Source organism: Ranitomeya imitator, chromosome 3 (genome assembly GCF_032444005.1).
Source record: "Ranitomeya imitator isolate aRanImi1 chromosome 3, aRanImi1.pri, whole genome shotgun sequence".
NCBI lineage: Eukaryota > Metazoa > Chordata > Amphibia > Anura > Dendrobatidae > Ranitomeya > Ranitomeya imitator.
In genome coordinates, this window is record NC_091284.1 from 96846433 (window position 1) to 96866787 (window position 20355).

At 42.3% G+C, this 20355-nt stretch overlaps 2 protein-coding genes across 7 annotated transcripts in view; one reads left to right on the forward strand and one right to left on the reverse strand.

The window, feature by feature from the left end:
• CRYBA1 (crystallin beta A1) overlaps positions 1-20355 on the reverse strand; it is a 426252-nt gene that overhangs the window by 239584 nt on the left and 166313 nt on the right. The window lies entirely within an intron of this gene.
• MYO18A (myosin XVIIIA) overlaps positions 1-20355 on the forward strand; it is a 420009-nt gene that overhangs the window by 47647 nt on the left and 352007 nt on the right. The gene's annotated exons all lie outside the window — the stretch shown is intronic.

Consider the following 20355-nt stretch of genomic DNA (forward strand, 5'->3'; position numbering starts at 1 on the left):
CTGCAGTAAAGTAATCAGGAAGCTCTTGGCCCTTGCAGGCAAAGCAGATCTTAGGTGGAAGCATTGTGTATAATGTAGTTCTGTTTAACACGTTTTAAGCTTTGCCTGTTGTTTAAAGGGGGGGAACAAAAATTTTGACTAAAGGCAGTATATTTAATAAAACAAGCATTACTTGCCTGATTAAATTCATGGTCACTCCAGCACCACTGTTCCAGGGGCCCCTGTATCCCAGCATCGGCTCTGATCCTAGACGTCAAGACTGCCAAGGCGAGTAGTTTTCTGCAAGGACCACGTGGATAGAATATGACTGGATTTGTCCCTTTATGGCATTTTATAATATTAACTGAATGTAACCTGAACATACAGTTCGGTGATCTCAGTCAACCATCTACTGTAAACTAGGTATCCTGGTATTCCCACCCCAATGACTTACGAAAAAAAAAAAGGACCAGGCATGTTGGATTTTAATATGCCCAAACATTCCCTCTCTTACAGTATCTGGCCGCAGTTTATTTCTCTTTCACTACTGATCACACAGTCACACTTGGCTGAGCTTGCATTTTTTTGGGGGTGGGTTGAAGTGGTTAGATATCGGCAAAGCAAGGATTTATCCAAAATTTCTCTAAGAGCAAATTGAGATATCTGTGATATACAGCCTAATTGCTGATCTCCCGTCATGAAATCAACAGTCTCTTGGGCCTATGAGGTTGTTGAGTTTGGGTTGGGAGACTCGTGGCTAATCTGCACATCATGGACGTCTGAATTCGGCCAAAGGTGTATGACCTCCTAAACAAAGGCTGATTGTTTTTAATGACTAGTGTTAGTACTTAGTGGCATTTTCTTACACTGATATTACATCCTCAGAACAGTGTTATAGATGTCCCTAACATATCATCCAGAAGCTTGGAACTCCGTCAATCTCTAAAATGCCGATGAACTATCACTCTGTAATAATTAGACCCCTTTGTCGTAATGGGTCTCATCGTTCCGTCAGTGTTAGGTTGGGCATGATATGGAGACTCCTGGAGACCTGGCATGTCAGAAGATGGATAATCCGCCTGGAGGATGTTTGTGTTGATGTTACAAGGAAGTATATAACTCTTGTGTGGTTTGTACATCCTGGTTAGGACAAGGCGGTGTTTGTTGTTGTGTGGTCAGTGGTATCGTGTATTATCTCCATTATGGTATGTATAAGAGAATATGTCATTGTCACTTTCCAGCAGGGGCAGGTTTATCATATCCACCACGTATGGGCTAAAATAATCATCTTTGTGCACGCAAATGTAATAAATGGGTTTTCTGAGATTTTATGAACATTGGGCAATATAATAACATAAAAATAACCAAAATCCTCCCACTAATCTAGTGCTGGCGCTTTGGTAGCTCTGCTGAACCTGCTGTGCATCAGTTACGAAACCCTAAAAATGCCAAGTTGGAATTTATTATTTATTTTCTTCACAATTCCCCCCCCCCCAATTGGAATTCCTTTTTTTTTCTTTCTATAAAGCACATTATATCAGGGGTGTCAAACTGCATTCCTCGAGGGCTGCAAACAGGTCATGTTTTCAGGATTTCCTTGCATTGCACAGGTGATAATTTAATCACCTGCAGAGAATGATTCCAGCACCTTGTGCAATGCCAAGGAAATCTTGAAAACACGCATGGTTTGAGGCCCTCGAGGAATGCAGTTTGACACCCCTGCATTATATAGTAACTAGATGGTGGCCCGATTCTAAAGCATCGGGTATTCTAGAAGGCACAGCCACGTAGTATATAGCACAATCCACTTATATAGCACAGCCCACGTAGTATATAACACAGCCCACGTAGTATATAACACAGGCCACGTAGTATACAACACAGGCCATGCAATATATAACAGCCCACGCAGTATATAGCAATGTGGGACCCATATCCCTGTTAAAAAAAAAAAATAAATAAAAAATAGTTATATACTCACCTTCCGTCGGCCCCCGGTTCCAGCCGAGGCCTTTACCGATGCTCCTCGTGACGCTCCGTTCCCAGTAATGCTTTGTGGCAATAACCCGTGATCATGTTGTAGCCACGTGATATCGGCTCATTGCCACAATGCATTCTTGGGATCAGAGCGCGAGGAGCGGGAAAGGCTGGCGCGGACGGCGGCAGACTTCGGAAGGTGAGAATGTAATTTTTCATTATTATTTTTAACATTCTATGTTTTTACTATTGATGCTGCATAGGCAGCATCAATAGTAAAAAGTGAAGCAATGTTTAAATACCGCCCTAATCAGCGACCCAGGATTTCCGTTACAGACAAACAGACGGAAGTACCCCTTAGGCAATTATATATATATATATATATATATATATATATATATATATATATATATATATATATATATATATATATATATATATATATATATATATATATATATATATATATATATATATATATATATAGATACAGTAGATAGATATATATATAGATACAGTAGATAGATATATATATAGATATAAGCCGCATATGGTTAAGTTGACGTCACATCCTTTTAAAAAAAGGTATGCCTCTTGGAGGGACCGGAGGAAATGAAAACCGGCCTGGTCTTCAAGGGGATAAAGGGAAGTTATGGTTGTTTTGTTACCACATTGCCTGCTGTCAGGCACATTTTTTTTTTAAATTCCGTAAACCTCCTTAAAAATTCCAAGATCAGCTCCTTATGTGCACCCAGTGTCTGTTTCAGGCAGATTCTGCAAATGGCGCTCCATGGAATGCACATAATGCACAGTGATGTAACCCCTTCACCCTCGGCCATTTTTAAAATTTTTTCGCTTCCCTTCTTCCCAGAGCCATTACTTTTTTATTTTTTTAGTCAGTAGGCCATGTGAAGGCTTGTTTTTTGCAGGGCGAGATGTACTTTTGAATGACCCCATTGATTTTACCATATAGTGTACTGTAAAATGGTAGGACAAAAATTCCAAGTGCGGTGAAATTGTAAAAATACGGTAAGTGCCTTCACGTTTAGATCGTCATTATACGCGGTATCACAGGAGAGGAGCTACAAGATCTTGGCAAGATGGTATAGATGTCCCTCTATGGTACATGCCGTGTTCCCCACTACTCCTGACACTTGTTGGAGATGCTTAAAGGAGACTGGCTCTTATATGCACATTTGGTGGGATTGCCCCCCCATAAAAGCCTTATGGTTGGCTGTCTTTGAGCTTTATAACAAGATGTCTATCATTCAGATTCAACCTTCTCCATGCATAGCATTACTATCCCTATGTGATTTGTCGATTTCCCGATATAAAAAGAGCATCCTCAGACACTTCCTCACCGCGGTTAGGAACTTGATTCCACGCTTTTGGAAACAGGAAAAATTTCCCTCACGTGCGGAGTTTGTGGCGGAACTCAATGACATCTATAGGATGGAGCAGTTAATAAATCAATCTCTAGGCAATGTAAATAAAACCTATATCACATGGGCCCCCTGGATAGCTTTCAGGGAAACCCCTGACCTGGATCTCTGGATTTCTGAAGCCCGATGTAATACATGACTCGCTCTCGCTTATCATTAGATCATTCATCAGTTTACGTCCTGACAACTGGGACGGGATGATGGCCGCGCCTTTCCCCACCCTGCCCCATTACCCTACCCAATCCTCTCTTCTTCTTTCTACCCCTCTATCTCTTCTCTACTCTAATCTCTTTGTTTGTTTTCCACCCCTTCTTTAGTTTGAATATGCATTGTGATTACTGAATAGTCATAATGAGAATTAATATAGGTTATTATTCACTTCAATTGTTCTTTACTGTCAACATATTATAATATCAATCAGTAGTATTACTTTTTAGAATGTTAAGTGCAAGATACATGATGTTGCTGTAATGCATTTCTTGTCTAACGTGTAATTTTACCTGGTATTTTGCTGATATACTAGAGTGCATCGTTTACTTTTATTCTTCTTGCTTCACTCAATAAACATGATTTAAACAAAAAATACGGTACGTGCAATCCACAATTTGTGTTTTTTTTTTACTACCATTGTAACTAAATGCTAAAACTAACCTGCCATTATGATTCTCCATATCATTACAAGTTTGCAGATACCAAACATGTATAGTTGTTTTGTTTTCAAACAAATTTGCGCCATTTTTCGAGACCAGTAGTGTCTCCATTTTTCAGGATTTGGGGCTGAATGTGGACTTATTTCTTTGTGTGCTGAGCTGTCGTTTTTATTTATACCATTTTGGTGCAGATACGATCTTTTGATCGCCTGTTATTGCGTTTTATTGCAATGTTGCGGCAACCAAAAAAAGTCCACGCGTCCATTTGGTTTTTTTTTCTTCTCGTTACGCCATTTACCGATCGGATTAAGTGTTTTTATATTTTTATCGGGCGTTTCTGAACACAGCAGTGCCATGTATGCATATTTTTTATATTGCTTTTTTAATTGTTTTATTTTGAATGATTTGAACTTTTATATATTTTAATGTAATTTTTTTTATTTTTTATACTTGCTTCAATAGTCTCCTTTGGCGACTTGAATCTGTGATTTTCTGTTTGCTTGTGCTTGCTCAGTCTTTTTAATTTTTTTCCCCACCCTATTTCTCGCGCGCCGCCTCTGTATCCCTCGTGTTCATTTTAAGAGTGCCATGTCTTTAGACTGCTGTACATACGGTAACTCCACTGTGTGAACACCACTCCTTTCCATAAAAACAAAAAGCAAAAAATATAACCTGGGGAGCAGCATAAATAAAATTGGCCACAAAAAATAAAAGATTCCAGCCTCCTGAATAGTCTTCTTCCTATTTCCTTGGGATCTTGCACAGGCTCATGTAACAAATGACCAGACATGCTTCTGACAATTCCTTGACTATGAATTTTGGCTATATACTATTGTTTCCTTGGGATGGAATTGTAAAAAAACAAAACAAAGGGGGATGGGTACAAAATGAAAACATGCTCTGACCTGTCATTAATATAAATGGCAGCGGTGTAATGGCATACACAAGTAAGAAAAATGCAAAGAAAGGTTATTAGAATGTGACCATGAATAAAGGGAAGATTCCTCCCTAGATAGTAACATAGTAACATAGTAACATAGTTAGTAAGGCCGAAAAAAGACATTTGTCCATCCAGTTCAGCCTATATTCCATCATAATAAATACCCAGATCTACGTCCTTCTACAGAACCTAATAATTGTATGATACAATATTGCTCTGCTCCAGGAAGACATCCAGGCCTCTCTTGAACCCCTCGACTGAGTTCGCCATCACCACCTCCTCAGGCAAGCAATTCCAGATTCTCACTGCCCTAACAGTAAAGAATCCTCTTCTATGTTGGTGGAAAAACCTTCTCTCCTCCAGACGCAAAGAATGCCCCCTTGTGCCCGTCACCTTCCTTGGTATAAACAGATCCTCAGCGAGATATTTGTATTGTCCCCTTATATACTTATACATGGTTATTAGATCGCCCCTCAGTCGTCTTTTTTCTAGACTAAATAATCCTAATTTCGCTAATCTATCTGGGTATTGTAGTTCTCCCATCCCCTTTATTAATTTTGTTGCCCTCCTTTGTACTCTCTCTAGTTCCATTATATCCTTCCTGAGCACCGGTGCCCAAAACTGGACACAGTACTCCATGTGCGGTCTAACTAGGGATTTGTACAGAGGCAGTATAATGCTCTCATCATGTGTATCCAGACCTCTTTTAATGCACCCCATGATCCTGTTTGCCTTGGCAGCTGCTGCCTGGCACTGGCTGCTCCAGGTAAGTTTATCATTAACTAGGATCCCCAAGTCCTTCTCCCTGTCAGATTTACCCAGTGGTTTCCCGTTCAGTGTGTAATGGTGATATTGATTCCCTCTTCCCATGTGTATAACCTTACATTTATCATTGTTAAACCTCATCTGCCACCTTTCAGCCCAAGTTTCCAACTTATCCAGATCCATCTGTAGCAGAATACTATCTTCTCTTGTATTAACTGCTTTACATAGTTTTGTATCATCTGCAAATATCGATATTTTACTGTGTAAACCTTCTACCAGATCATTAATGAATATGTTGAAGAGAACAGGTCCCAATACTGACCCCTGCGGTACCCCACTGGTCACAGCGACCCAGTTAGAGACTATACCATTTATAACCACCCTCTGCTTTCTATCACTAAGCCAGTTACTAACCCATTTACACACATTTTCCCCCATACCAAGCATTCTCATTTTGTGTACCAACCTCTTGTGCGGCACGGTATCAAACGCTTTGGAAAAATCGAGATATACCACGTCCAATGACTCACCGTGGTCCAGTCTATAGCTTACCTCTTCATAAAAACTGATTAGATTGGTTTGACAGGAGCGATTTCTCATAAACCCATGCTGATATGGAGTTAAACAGTTATTCTCATTGAGATAATCCAGAATAACATCCCTCAGAAACCCTTCAAATATTTTACCAACAATAGAGGTTAGACTTACTGGCCTATAATTTCCAGGTTCACTTTTAGAGCCCTTTTTGAATATTGGCACCACATTTGCTATGCGCCAGTCCTGCGGAACAGACCCTGTCGCTATAGAGTCACTAAAAATAAGAAATAATGGTTTATCTATTACATTACTTAGTTCTCTTAGTACTCGTGGGTGTATGCCATCCGGACCCGGAGATTTATCTATTTTAATCTTATTTAGCCGGTTTTGCACCTCTTCTTGGGTTAGATTGGTGACCCTTAATATAGGGTTTTCATTGTTTCTTGGGATTTCACCTAGCATTTCATTTTCCACCGTGAATACCGTGGAGAAGAAGGTGTTTAATATGTTAGCTTTTTCCTCGTCATCTACAACCATTCTTTCCTCACTATTTTTTAAGGGGCCTACATTTTCAGTTTTTATTCTTTTACTATTGATATAGTTGAAGAACAGTTTGGGATTAGTTTTACTCTCCTTAGCAATGTGCTTCTCTGTTTCCTTTTTGGCAGCTTTAATTAGTTTTTTAGATAAAGTATTTTTCTCCCTATAGTTTTTTAGAGCTTCAATGGTGCCATCCTGCTTTAGTAGTGCAAATGCTTTCTTTTTACTGTTAATTGCCTGTCTTACTTCTTTGTTTAGCCACATTGGGTTTTTCCTATTTCTAGTCCTTTTATTCCCACAAGGTATAAACCGCTTACACTGCCTATTTAGGATGTTCTTAAACATTTCCCATTTATTATCTGTATTCTCATTTCTAAGGATATTGTCCCAGTCTACCAGATTAAGGGCATCTCTAAGCTGTTCAAACTTTGCCTTCCTAAAGTTCAATGTTTTTGTGACTCCCTGACAAGTCCCCCTAGTGAAAGACAGGTGAAACTGCACAATATTGTGGTCGCTATTTCCTAAATGCCCAACCACCTGCAGATTTGTTATTCTGTCAGGTCTATTAGATAGTATTAGGTCTAAAAGTGCTGCTCCTCTGGTTGGATTCTGCACCAATTGTGAAAGATAATTTTTCTTGGTTATTAGCAGAAACCTGTTGCCTTTATGGGTTTCACAGGTTTCTGTTTCCCAGTTAATATCCGGGTAGTTAAAGTCCCCCATAACCAGGACCTCATTATGGGTTGCAGCTTCATCTATCTGCTTTAGAAGTAGACTTTCCATGCTTTCTGTTATATTTGGGGGTTTGTAACAGACCCCAATGAGAATTTTGTTACCATTTTTCCCTCCATGAATTTCAACCCATATGGACTCGACATCCTCATTCCCTTCGCTAATATCCTCCCTTAAAGTGGACTTTAGACAAGACTTTACATAGAGACAAACCCCTCCTCCTCTCCGATTTTTACGATCCTTTCTAAACAGACTGTAACCCTGTAAGTTAACTGCCCAGTCATAGCTTTCATCTAACCATGTCTCGGTTATTCCCACTATGTCAAAGTTACCTGTAGATATTTCTGCTTCTAGTTCTTCCATCTTGTTTGTCAGGCTTCTGGCGTTTGCGAGCATGCAGTTTAGAGGATTTTGTTTTGTTCCAATCTCCTCACTGTGGATTGTTTTAGAAATGTTCTTACCTCCCTTCTGAGTATGTTTTCCTGGGTCGTCTTTGTTCGAGTCTAATGTTTTTCTTCCCGTCCCCTCTTCTTCTAGTTTAACGCCCTCCTGATGAGTGTAGCGAGTCTTCTGGCGAATGTGTGTTTCCCAGGTTTGTTGAGGTGTAGTCCGTCTCTGGCGAGGAGTCCATCATACCAGTAATTCACACCGTGGTCCAGGAATCCAAATCCTTGTTGTCTGCACCATCGTCTTAGCCAGTTGTTTGCATCAAGGATCCTGTTCCATCTCCTGGTGCCATGCCCGTCTACTGGAAGGATAGAAGAAAAAACTACCTGTGCATCCAGTTCCTTTACTTTCTTCCCCAACTCTTCAAAGTCCTTGCAGATTGTCGGTAGGTCCTTCCTTGCCGTGTCATTGGTGCCAACATGTATCAGAAGAAATGGGTGGACGTCCTTGGAGCTGAAGAGCTTTGGTATCCTATCCTAGGGATTGGCATTCCTCTCCCCTGACTAGTCCTCTCTTCTCACTGCATTGTTGTGATTCTTGTCTGATTGATCTTTGTGTTTTTAGAATTTTTGTCCTGAAATTAAAGGTCTCCTGACATTTTATATTGTGTAACCATCCATGGCTTTTTGGACTTATTATGTCTAGTATTGTCATTTACAGTTCTACAAAGTTTGGGAAACCAGGTAAAGTATTCCGACTGACCCAAATTACTTTTACAGTTTTCAATTCCATTCTGTAGGGTGTCTGCAGACATAATATGATTGGCCAAAACATATTTCAGCAGGTGGCCCTTTGTAGGCTGCAACTGTGGCAAGTTAATTCTAATGGGTCCAGGGTGAGGTAATTATTATTATTATTTATTGTTATAGCGCCAGGTAATAAATAAAACTCAAACTTGTGTCCACACTGTCACAGCTCCACACACTTTGTATTGTGTCTCCCAGGGGTGTGTATGGGAAGGAGTGGGGTGGGCTTCGTGTGACCACTGCAGCCTGATTGCCTGTAGCTCTCGTATTCCAATGAAAAGGAAGAAACTGATTCAGATGGAAGACTCCCCTTTAACTAGGAGGTTTGTGTCTGGAAAAGATGAGGATTTTGTAAAGTAAATGAAGCCAAGAGCATCTTTGCGTCATCAATCTCTTTGACTCGTGCATGTCACGATATATATTGCGACCCAACGGAGGGATCGGTCAACGGACGTGGCAACACACACACACACAATGGGAAGGAAATGGGGAGAGGAAGGCCCTACTGATGGGGAAGTGTTGTGAATTCTGTGGCTGAATTCACTCCTGTGGTCACAAGTGGTACTGCAGCTTCTGAGCTTCCTCCCTCAGGTGTTCTGGTGAGCTCGTTAACTGCTTCATTACTTAACTCCGCCTGATGCTGCTATCCTTGCTCCTTGTCAATGTTTCAGTGTTGGATCTGAGCTTCTCCTGATTGTTCCTGTGACCTGCTGCTCTGTATAGCTAAGTGCTTTTTGCTTTTTTGTTGCTTTTTTTCTGTCCAGCTTGTCTTTTGTTTTGCTGGAAGCTCTGAGACGCAAAGGGTGTACCGCCGTGCCGTTAGTTCGGCACGGTGGGTTTTTTTTTGCCCCCTTTGCGTGGTTTTGCTTTAGGGTTTTTTGTAGACTGCAAAGTTCGCTTTACTGTCCTCGCTCTGTCCTAGAATATCGGGCCCCACTTTGCTGAATCTATTTCATCCCTACGTTTTGTCTTTTCATCTTACTCACAGTCATTATATGTGGGGGGCTGCCTTTTCCTTTGGGGAATTTCTCTGGGGCAAGTCAGGCCTATTTTTCTATCTTCAGGCTAGCTAGTTTCTTAGGCTGTGCCGAGTTGCCTAGGTAGTTGTTAGGCGCAATCCACAGCCGCTTTTAGTTGTGTTTAGGATAGGATCAGGTGTGCAGTCTACAGAGTTTCCACGTCTCAGAGCTCGTTCTTGTATTTTTGGGTATTTGTCAGATCACTGTGTGCGCTCTGATCGCTAAGCACACTGTGTTTCTGGATTGCCTTCATAACACCTGTCATTAGCAAACATAACAGGGAAGTGGAGGATGGTCACGACCTGAGCTCAAACCTGAGCCTGTTTCTGTACTCCCCTAACGCCCTAAGTAGGTCCCCCCCCAGGTACGGACTGGGGCTGATATTCAGCCCTAGCATTTGATATCACACAGGCCCATGCTGTCCCCATCCCCAAGCACCAGATGGGATATATCACTAATATTACCCTGAAAGGAGGAAAGCAAGATCTACTACCAGACAAATATCTCTAATGATTCCCGTGGCTGTTGGGGTAAGTGATTCTGTTAACAATATCAACAAGGCAGCTGACGACCAGACAGGCCCTTCTGGCATTTGCCAGAATTGCCATATGGCCAGTCCGGCCCTGGTCCCCCCCACCGCTGTCAGGAACCTTGTCCCTCGCTGTTACCTAGCACTGTCCTGGCTAGTGCACTGGCCTCACCACTGCAGATGGTAACACACAGGGGACAGTGACAAACATGAAAGTGACGAGGAGAAAACGCCACAAATAGCTTCCAGACTCTGCTGCCAAGCTCCACACCGCAGATGACACAGAAGCCGGACTCCAAACTCCAGAACCAGCAGACACCAGGGAGCTTCCACAGCACCGCTAGTCTCCATAGAGAGACTCTATCACCATCAGTCAGCTGGTGCATCAGGGGACCATTTAAAGTATGGTGCGAGTGTTCACCACCGACATCCGCTGAACCAGCAACTCTGCAACTGCAGTAGATTGCCAGCCAGGGACAAACTGACATTAACGCCCCCTGGCCCTGAAAGGAAAAAGAGCTACATTTAAAAGAGTGAAACCAGAGCTGCCACTATTCCAAAAATGGATCGTGACAGGGCGACACCAGTTACTGCCATTGTACAAGATCTGCTGTCTGTATGTATCCGACATATCCCATGTGTGCACAGGCCTGGCTTCATAGTCGTCTACAGAATGGTTTTCCCGGTGTTTCTTTTCTTGTCCATTTTCCCTTTGGATAAATGACCAGTAGATCAGCTTTCAGGAATAGGTCTGTATATGAGATTTATGGCAATGCCCTCTGCACCAAATAACATTTTTTTTATCTTCTGATTATATTTTACACACAAGACCACACACATCGAGCACGTGGGGCGGTATCCCATGGAGCAAGAATCCTGTTCTTCCACAACGAAATTATCTCCAATTTTTTCTATTTTGAAAATGATCGTATAATGTGTCTTCTGACCTCAAAATAACATTAAAGCGCAGGATCCGATGCTTCCGGCTTTTTCGCCGGACACAAAAAACGTTGCTATGGACGTTTTTTCCAGAAACCGGAAACGGCAGATTTACCGGATCCGGCGAAAACCAGACAAAACGCAATGTCATCCGGGTCAATCCGGCACTAATGCAAGTCTATGGGAAAAAAACTGGATCCGGTGGCAACATTCGCCGACTCCGGTTTTTAGAAATTTTGCCGGATTTAGCCTGACAGCGAAAACCTGATGAGTGAAAGTAGCCTAAAATATATATAGAGTTGTAATCTGACTGTGTGTATTAGGCAATATATTCACTGCTGCAACTATATAGGAGGAAAAAAATGTAGGACTTTGCACAGAATACCAACCTCCATGCAGAACCCTGTCATACATGGCGTAAAGAAGAATGAAAGTCTAAGCGGACGGGCTCATGATGCATATCGCTGTGTTCTTTCCATTAATCCTTTCCTTTGTAACTTCCTTTTTTCAATTTTTTTTCCAGCAGGTGTAATTAGTTATGAAGAACGGAAGTGCAGGTACCGCATGGGTTGTGTTCATCTAAGTTTCAGTCACACTAACCCACCACTCTATTGTGTGTGAAGTGAGGGCCCACATTTCACTTACCACAGAGTGTGCATGCTCGCTTATCGCCTGAGGTGAAATCACTGGCATCTAGGGTTAACGCTCAAGTGTTACTTCACCTTTGGAGCCGCTGTAAACGTTGTATACATAGCACTGATGACAACAACTTGCATAATGTTTTATTTTAAGGTTTGAACACGTCACTTATCTGATATTCCCAGGTCACCCCTCGAAGCTATGGGGTCCTTAAGAGATTTCGAACACCATAATAATTACAGAGCGCATGTTCTAACATGTTAGATTCAATTGGTCTCTTATTTTACGTCTCTATAAACCTGCTACTAGGTAAAGCGAAGCAATAAACTTCTCTCCAAGGAGTGATTTGCATATTTTTCTGTCTATGCCTAGTTGGAAAGTTTGGTCAAATAACGTTAGACATTACATTATGCAATATGCAAATTTTGGAACAAAGGCACAGAAGCGTAAATTTTTTTTTTTTTTTGGTTATGCTCATCTCTTTGTAACGTTTTCATTTACATAGGGGCTTGATGTAAGCTGCAACAATTTAAGCCATGGGAGCTGTAAAGAACTTCAATTCCCATGATTCCTCTCGTCTCTCACAGACATTGCCTGTGATGCTGAGTCACTTTTCGCGGACTAACCGAGTGTCAGGGTAGTCAAGAAGTCCGAGGTCAAAACCCAGGAGGGTACCTCATTGACAGAGGGAAGAAACAAAGGCGTAGTCAATTTCAAGGTCAGAATAGCAGGAGGATAGCGGACCATGGCAAAAGAAGCACAAGCAGAACACAAGGCACAGAGACAAACCGCACAGAGCTGAATGTATGTCTGGCAGAGATCTGCGACTGACAGCCCAGCTAAGTAGCTAGTGAACCAGCTGGGACAGGGAACACCTGAAGACAACCCAGAACCTCCTAGTCTGAGTGGCTGGCTGAGCTGTCAGTCAAGTTACTGACAACTTCAGCACGCCCCCTGCACCAGATTGGACGACTAAGTTGTCAGTAACTGCATCACAGACACACTGAGGGGTGGAAACTTGACATTGCATATATTAACAGTTGCCTGTGTGCCCTTTTATTATAAAGTGTAAGGTAAAGCTGTAATTGCATTTCCACTACACAGTCTGCTGCTCAGCATGAGAAACTATGTTCCTCAACTCCAGTTTTCAAGAGCCACCAACAGATCACATTTGTGGAACGCTTCTCTGGACAGGTAGAGAGTGATAGGGCAAGGAGCGGTGTCAGTGAGTAGAGAGTGATAGGGCAAGGAGCGGTGTCAGTGAGTAGAGAGTGATAGGGCAAGGAGCGGTGTCAGTGAGTAGAGAGTGATAGGGCAAGGAGCGGTGTCAGTGAGTAGAGAGTGATAGGGCAAGGAGCGGTGTCAGTGAGCACGGACTGTGATGTCTGACCACCAGGACTCTACTTGTTCAGTTTAGAGGAGTCACACAACCAAGATACAACCGTAGGGCAGAGTCATAAGACTGCACCTAATGACGTGTATTTTAGCTACAGGCTAAAATACAAATCTTTATGCAAATTATATGTAAACTTCTTTTTAAAGACTAAAAAATGCCTCTTCAGCTACATGAACAGACGATTGCAGTATGGTGATAATGGAGGTCTCTGGCATGTGCAGAAGATGGGAGCTGCACCGTGCAAGACGCACTGCACGCTTAGACCAGAGTATACACCATAAACGGCAGATTTTTGATAAACCTGTATTGCAATGTTCTCCGTAGAACGAACCTCTGCAACATTCTGGATTTAGTGATGTCCTTTTCCAAATGTTCAATAACTGTTGTAGTGGATTACTGGTCCTAACCCAATGGATGGGTTTCACACAATTTGAGCTAATTGTTCACAGTTCTTGCAGCCCATGCTACGGACTGTAACCTGAAGGAAAAATTTGTTTTTGGATCTGAATATATTATGAAATTTATAAGTGATTTTTCTCCTTAGCAAGTGGGATAAGAAGAGCACAGAGTAGTTACCGCAGGTCTCCCGTATGAAGAATGTCGAACAGCAGTACAGATCTCCACTTCCAGTTGAAAATGGTCTTTGGGTTTACCTGCAGTTTTCCTTTAAAGTGAATCTGTCACCAGGTTTTTGGTACCTATTCTGAGAGCAGCATAATATAGGAAAAGAGACCCTGATTCCAGTGACGTATTGCTTCCTATCACAACTGCTGCACCCAGTTAACGCTCAAGATCTTGTTTTATTTGTAGCAGAGCTCAGAAGCTGCCACTGCCCACACCACCGCTTTCTGTGTACAGTGTCTTTTGATAGTAAGCTGCTTATTTGAGAAGAGGGCGTAATTGGACCAGGTCTCATGTGAGCTGTAATATAGAATATACTCAGTACACTCCAAAATGTTTGACGCAAAAAGGGGGTGTTTAATACATACAGTATTCACATTCACAAACATTTCGGTCTGCAAAGACCTTCATCAGTGTGCTCTAATGTTTAAAGGCAAAGGGCGTATATTGTACACCCATATTTTATTTAGAATTTTGCATCAGGTACGGCGTGATCGGCTAGTTTAGCCCTCTAGTAATGAGCTCTCCCTGAGTCATCTCATGCGCTCTACAGGCTAGCGTCAGCCCTCTACCTGTAAGCAGCTTACCCTGTTCATCCAATACCTGATGCAAAATTCTAAATAAAATACGGGTGTACAATATACCCCCCTTGCCTTTAAACATTAAAGCACACTGATGAAGGTCTTTGCAGACCGAAACGTTTGTGAATGTGAATACTGTATGTATTAAACACCCCCTTTTTGCATCAGACATTTTGGAGTGTGCGGAGTATATTCTATATTATGTTTAAAGGTCTGGGCACCTACTTTCACGCACCTCCACCCTGGGCTGTGCTGAACATTTACTCTACTGCATCATGTGAGCTGTAGTCCAGGCAATGATAATCTGGTGTTAAAACATTAGGCTACGTTCACATTAGCGTTGCGTCGGGGGCAGCCGCGGCGACGCATGCGTCATGCGCCCCTATATTTAACATGGGGGGCGCATGGACATGCGTTGCTCTTGCGTTTTGTGACGCATGCGTCACTGTGGTGCAACTGTCGGGGCGCAGAGGACGCTGCATGATGCAGTTTTTTCTGCGCCAAAAATCATGCAAAAGTGAACGCATGCGTCACAAAAAAGCTGTGTTGTGCATGCGTTTTTGCATGCGTTGTGCGTTGCGTCGCCGACTCTGCCCCGCACAACGCTAATGTGAACGTAGCCTTAATTGTATGGAAACGGCACACAGCCTAATTAGTGACACATCCCTGAAATCTGTGTCTCAACCCCAACCTCCTGATTCCCTTTTTAAAGGGACTCTGTCACCTGAATTTGGCGGGACTGGTTTTGGGTCATATGGGCGGAGTTTTCGGGTGTTTGATTCACCCTTTCCTTACCCGCTGGCTGCATGCTGGCTGCAATATTGGATTGAAGTTCATTCTCTGTCTTCCATAGTACACGCCTGCGCAAAGCAATCTTGCCTTGTGCAGGCGTGTACTATGGAGGACAGAGAATGAACTTCAATCCAATATTGTGGCCAGCATGCAGTCAGCGGGTAAGGAAAGGGTGAATCAAACACCCGAAAACTCCGCCCATATGACCCAAAACCAGTCCCGCCAAATTCAGGTGACAGGTTCCCTTTAAGGCTATGCCTAGCATGGTTGCTGATGGGAGGAGAACATTTTTTTAAGGTTTTATACGGTTTATCCTGTAGTGATCGCATATTTGCTCTAATTCATATTGGCTCATTTATTTGCTTTTATGTAGCTGGTGACAAAGCTGTTGTAGTGCAGATGCTTGGCCTCTGCCCCAGTGACGGATGCGAATGCACAGGGGCTAAAGTTAATAAAATATGTATATTAGACAGATGCATCTTACCGCCACTCTGCTGGTGAGTAAATGCGATGGTGTTGAAAGACCATGGCAAATCTCCACTATGGCAGTGATGTGCTGCAATAAACCCACTTTGTATAGTACCCCTTCCTATACATCATGGGCCGTACTTCCAAAATGGCTATGCATCAGTGTGGAGCCTTTCAGGAGCCTTGCCACATGATACATGAAGGATATTTGGCCAAACTAGAGATCTCTCCAAAAGGAAAAGGTGTCTTTCTGCAGAGGGCTGTTTTGGAGATTGTTGCCTAATTATTGGTCAAAGTATTTAAGAGATCACTGTATTTTCCGCATATGAGTTTTTTTTCTTCTTTTCCTTCTCCTGCCTCCGAACATGTCATTTACTCATAAAAAGTGCTAAAATGAATCTTTGTCCCAAGAAAATTAATGCTTCAGCTCGCTTAAACATTCGATTACATTTTCTTATTAATGTTTTTGGAGAGGGAGGCGCCGATGAGTAAGGAGAATCACAGTGAGAGAGGCAGAAAGATCACGCTTTCTAATGAGTGTTTTATCTTACTACAGTTCTGGATTCACAGCTGTGCTGCTCAGTACTGTGCTTTGATGTCCTCTGTGCTGTTACTCTATCTGAAGGTGTGTTGCATAGAGGCGTTAAGGAATCTTATGTTTCTGTGAACTGTGTATAGGAGATATCCAAGCATTGCCTGTGACGCTGAGTCACTTTTCGCGGACTAACCGAGTGTCAGGGTAGTCAAGGAGTCCGAGGTCAAAATCCAGGAGGGTACCTCATTGACAGAGGAAAGAAACAAAGGCGTAGTCAATTTCAAGGTCAGAATAGCAGGAGGAAAGCGGATCATGGCAAAAGCACAAGCAGAACACAAGGCACAGAGACAAACCGCACAAAGCTGAATGTATGTCTGGCAGAGATCTGCAACTGACAGCCCAGCTAAGTAGCTAGTGAACCACCTGGGACAGGGAACACCTGAAGACGACCCAGAACCTCCTAGTCTGAGTGGCTGGCTGAGCTGTCAGTCAAGTTACTGACGACTTCAGCACGCCCCCTGCACCAGATTAGTCTCCATCCTCTACCTCAGAGATAACTGGAAATCTGAGATAAGAGGAAAAAATGCAAGTCATATAATGGCCAGATAGTGTTAACCCCATGTACATGCACACCACATCTCTATTTGAAAAAGTCACCTGAAATGTCACCTGAAATGATGGGTAGTTGTTAGTGTCAAATCTGTTTTATTGATTGTGAACATGCAAATTTTGGGGCTAATGGTCAAAAAATTCCCAAAAATTGAGCTTCACTCTAAGTAATAATATTACAGGAGAGCTGTCGCAGCTTTATCATTAGATGAAATATTGATAATTGCATTGGAATTCAAACACTCCATTTAAAGTGACAGACATTCTTTACTGATGAGATTATAGTCGAGGAGGTGGGGGGGAAGGCCTGCATCCTGCCCATTATTTTTTTAGAAAACCTGGACTTGAATTGCACACACTTGAATGGGTTCCCTATGTGTCCCTGCTGAAGTCTTGCTTCCTCCTGTACAGGACTTGACTGCTGGGGTCCCTAGATATACTGGAGGTCCTGTACAGGGAGGGAAAGGAAATGAGACTCTTCAAAGTATGTGATGCGCAGCTTCTTTCCTTTGCCGTAGCCTGTTTTTGCACACACGCATTCCCCGGCTGGGATGGCCGCTCTTCCTTTGCTGAAGTCTTCTTCCTGCTTTCATCTACAAGGGCCTTAATCATTGTATCTGTGTGGGTGTTCACTAAATCTCAGGAGTAAAGTCTTATTACTGTTTTATCACATATCTAATTGTGCTGTCACTATGACAAGTTACCGGATAATGGGAGAATAATTACTTTTATAATCTCGTCACACCCAAAATTGTGAGCAATGGACAGGTCATGTCTTGGGATCGTGCAGTATTCCAGCTGAGGACTGGTCGGCTATGGGTGTGGTGCTTCTTGCAGGAAATTACCTGGATCATCCGATTCAGATACCAATCTCTACGGTGCATGATATTTTCTTTCTTTTACATATTCTTTTTTTGGGAGGGCTGAGCATCTAGTGTTTGATCATTTTACATGGAAAAAGGTGACGCTTTTCAATGTACTCGTACTGCCAAAAATGTTTGGACTCTCCCTATGATTCTGTGGTCGGGTGGAAATACTCAGACATATACGAAGCCTCTTCGATTTGAAGACACTTGGTTTTATTTTAGCGTACTCAACCCATTACCTCTAGTGCTGAACGAGTGTACTCGTTGCTTGGGTTTTCCCGAGTACGCTCGGGTGACCTCCAAGTATTTATAACTGCTCGGAGATTTAGTTTTCATCGTGGCAGCTGAATGATTTACAGCTACTAGCTAGGCTGAGTACATGTGGGGGTTGCCTGGTTGCTAGCGAATCCCCACATGTACTCAGCCTGGCTAGTAGCTGTAAATCATTCAGCTGAGGTGATGAAAACTAAATCTCCGAGCAGTTACAAATACTCGGAGGTCACCCGAGCGTGCTTGGGAAAGCCCGAGCAACGAGTACACTCGCTCATCACTAATTACTTCCACTGCGGCGCATTGATCTCCCTGGTGTACAGGGTGGATATCATACAGGTGGAAGATTGAGTCTACAAAGATGGTGCCAGGAGATGGTGGACAAGCTTTGTAACTGGTAAGGACATGGACTTGGGTGCACTTGGAGCTGGCTAAGAATCCAGTGGTATGTAGTTTTGGAAATGCATCATGAAAACCATTGGGACCATGGTTAGTGTTTTCTAAAATGACCTCAAGTTTTGGAAAACTCCCTCTAAACTAGATGAACTTGTGTTTCTTTTTTCCGTGTAGCTCAGTCATGTCATTCATGGACATACTCTTGAGCCTGGAGATTCACGGCTAAAGGTTCACACAGATTCCAAGTGGTTTTTTTTTTTAAGCGCAAGAAAAAAATATTCTAGACAATTTTTTTATTTATTCAATTCCAATGGAATCTGTCTGTACGAGTCCAGTAAAGCAGTGTATACTCCAGTAATATACTTACCATGTAGCAGCTGAGACAAATGGAGAATGTCGTGTAGCCACATTCCATACCCAGATAGTAATGGTATACCGATGTGCCACGGCAGCCGGCAGCTCTCCTTGTTATTCCTGTGGCGGTATTGAGCTTTGCATGACTGCACTTGTTAGTGGCCTTTTTGTATCATGGCTCCTGGCTTTCTGCTTTCATATGACAAGAAGCACATCCATAACTGGAATGTATTGTTTGTGAAAGACCCGAGCAAATACGTTACAGGTTATAGAATGCACCAGGTGTTACCATCACTTTTACCAAAAATAGCATGGGAGTAGATAAAGTCTAGGATGGCATGAGAAGCAGTCTTTGTATTCATTCCCAAAAATAGATTTTTTTAAATTGATTCCATCATTGTCGTGTCTCAACCTCGGATATGCTGTAGGCAGATCTTGCCATGCTTCCATTTTCAATGGCTTCTTGATGGTCAGCCAACCGGGCCTTTGGTCTCCCCGATTTTCATTTTACCCCTGACCAATTTCAAGCAGCATCTCCTCCTTTTTCAGTTAAATTTGCAAGTGACTGGTTTCCAATTGCGACATATGGCCGAGATGTGGAAATTTGTGAATGCAGGCAGAAGAAAAAATAATGTCTTTGAGATGTGGTGCTGGAGAAAACTCGAACGAATCCCATGTACAGCTAGTATCACCAACAAAGATATTTCTCATTGATCGTCCCTGGAAGGCAAGATCACCAAATAGAATCTGATTTATTTTAGATATGTGATGAAGGCAAATTCACCCCAAAATTAGTGGTTATTATACTGTGACCGCAACAATTTGCCGGAGCCTACTGCAGACAACTACTTCCTTATAAGAAATACTATTGGAAACTCCATTGTATATGGTTCTTTCACAAACACAGACCCTTATTTAAAGCTGTTGTTGTAATTAACTGTGTCCTTTTCATAATTTTCTTCTGTCCATCCATGTAACTTATTAGAGTGTTTCCCTATTTTGAAGTAGAGAGGATCTTCAGGGGTTTCCGTCTGAGTCCATATGTCTTGGCTAGGCTTCTTGGCATGAGTTAAGCCCTAGGGCGTAGCCTTAAAAAGCAACGGTGATGAGAAATGAACAAAAAATTGCTCTTGGTTACATGAGAACTGTACATGACATATAAGCCGTATATTAACCATACCATATCAAATCTTCGAAAGGAAGCTCTTCCTGCAAGGGGCTAGTCTGTTATGGAAAATGTCGTACACATGAGGCTGCTCTACTCATTCGTAAATGGCCAGCAGTATTTATTCTGTAATATTTCCTTCTGTACAAGGGTCCCATTTGTTCCACTGCTGTATAGATTCCTTGGCTGTAATTCTGTAGACTGATATGTTAAATTTGGGTGTGTTCACACAATGTGATCAAATCATATTTTTTTGTCACAATTGCCTCAAAAACACAATGTTCTATCTTTGCCTCAGTTTTGCAAGAAAAAAACCCTGCCACTTTGCTGCAATTTGATCTCCATATATAAATGTACCCTACTGATACATTCTATCAGAGTTTTTGGTGGCACGACACACTATGTTGGTAACATTAGGGGA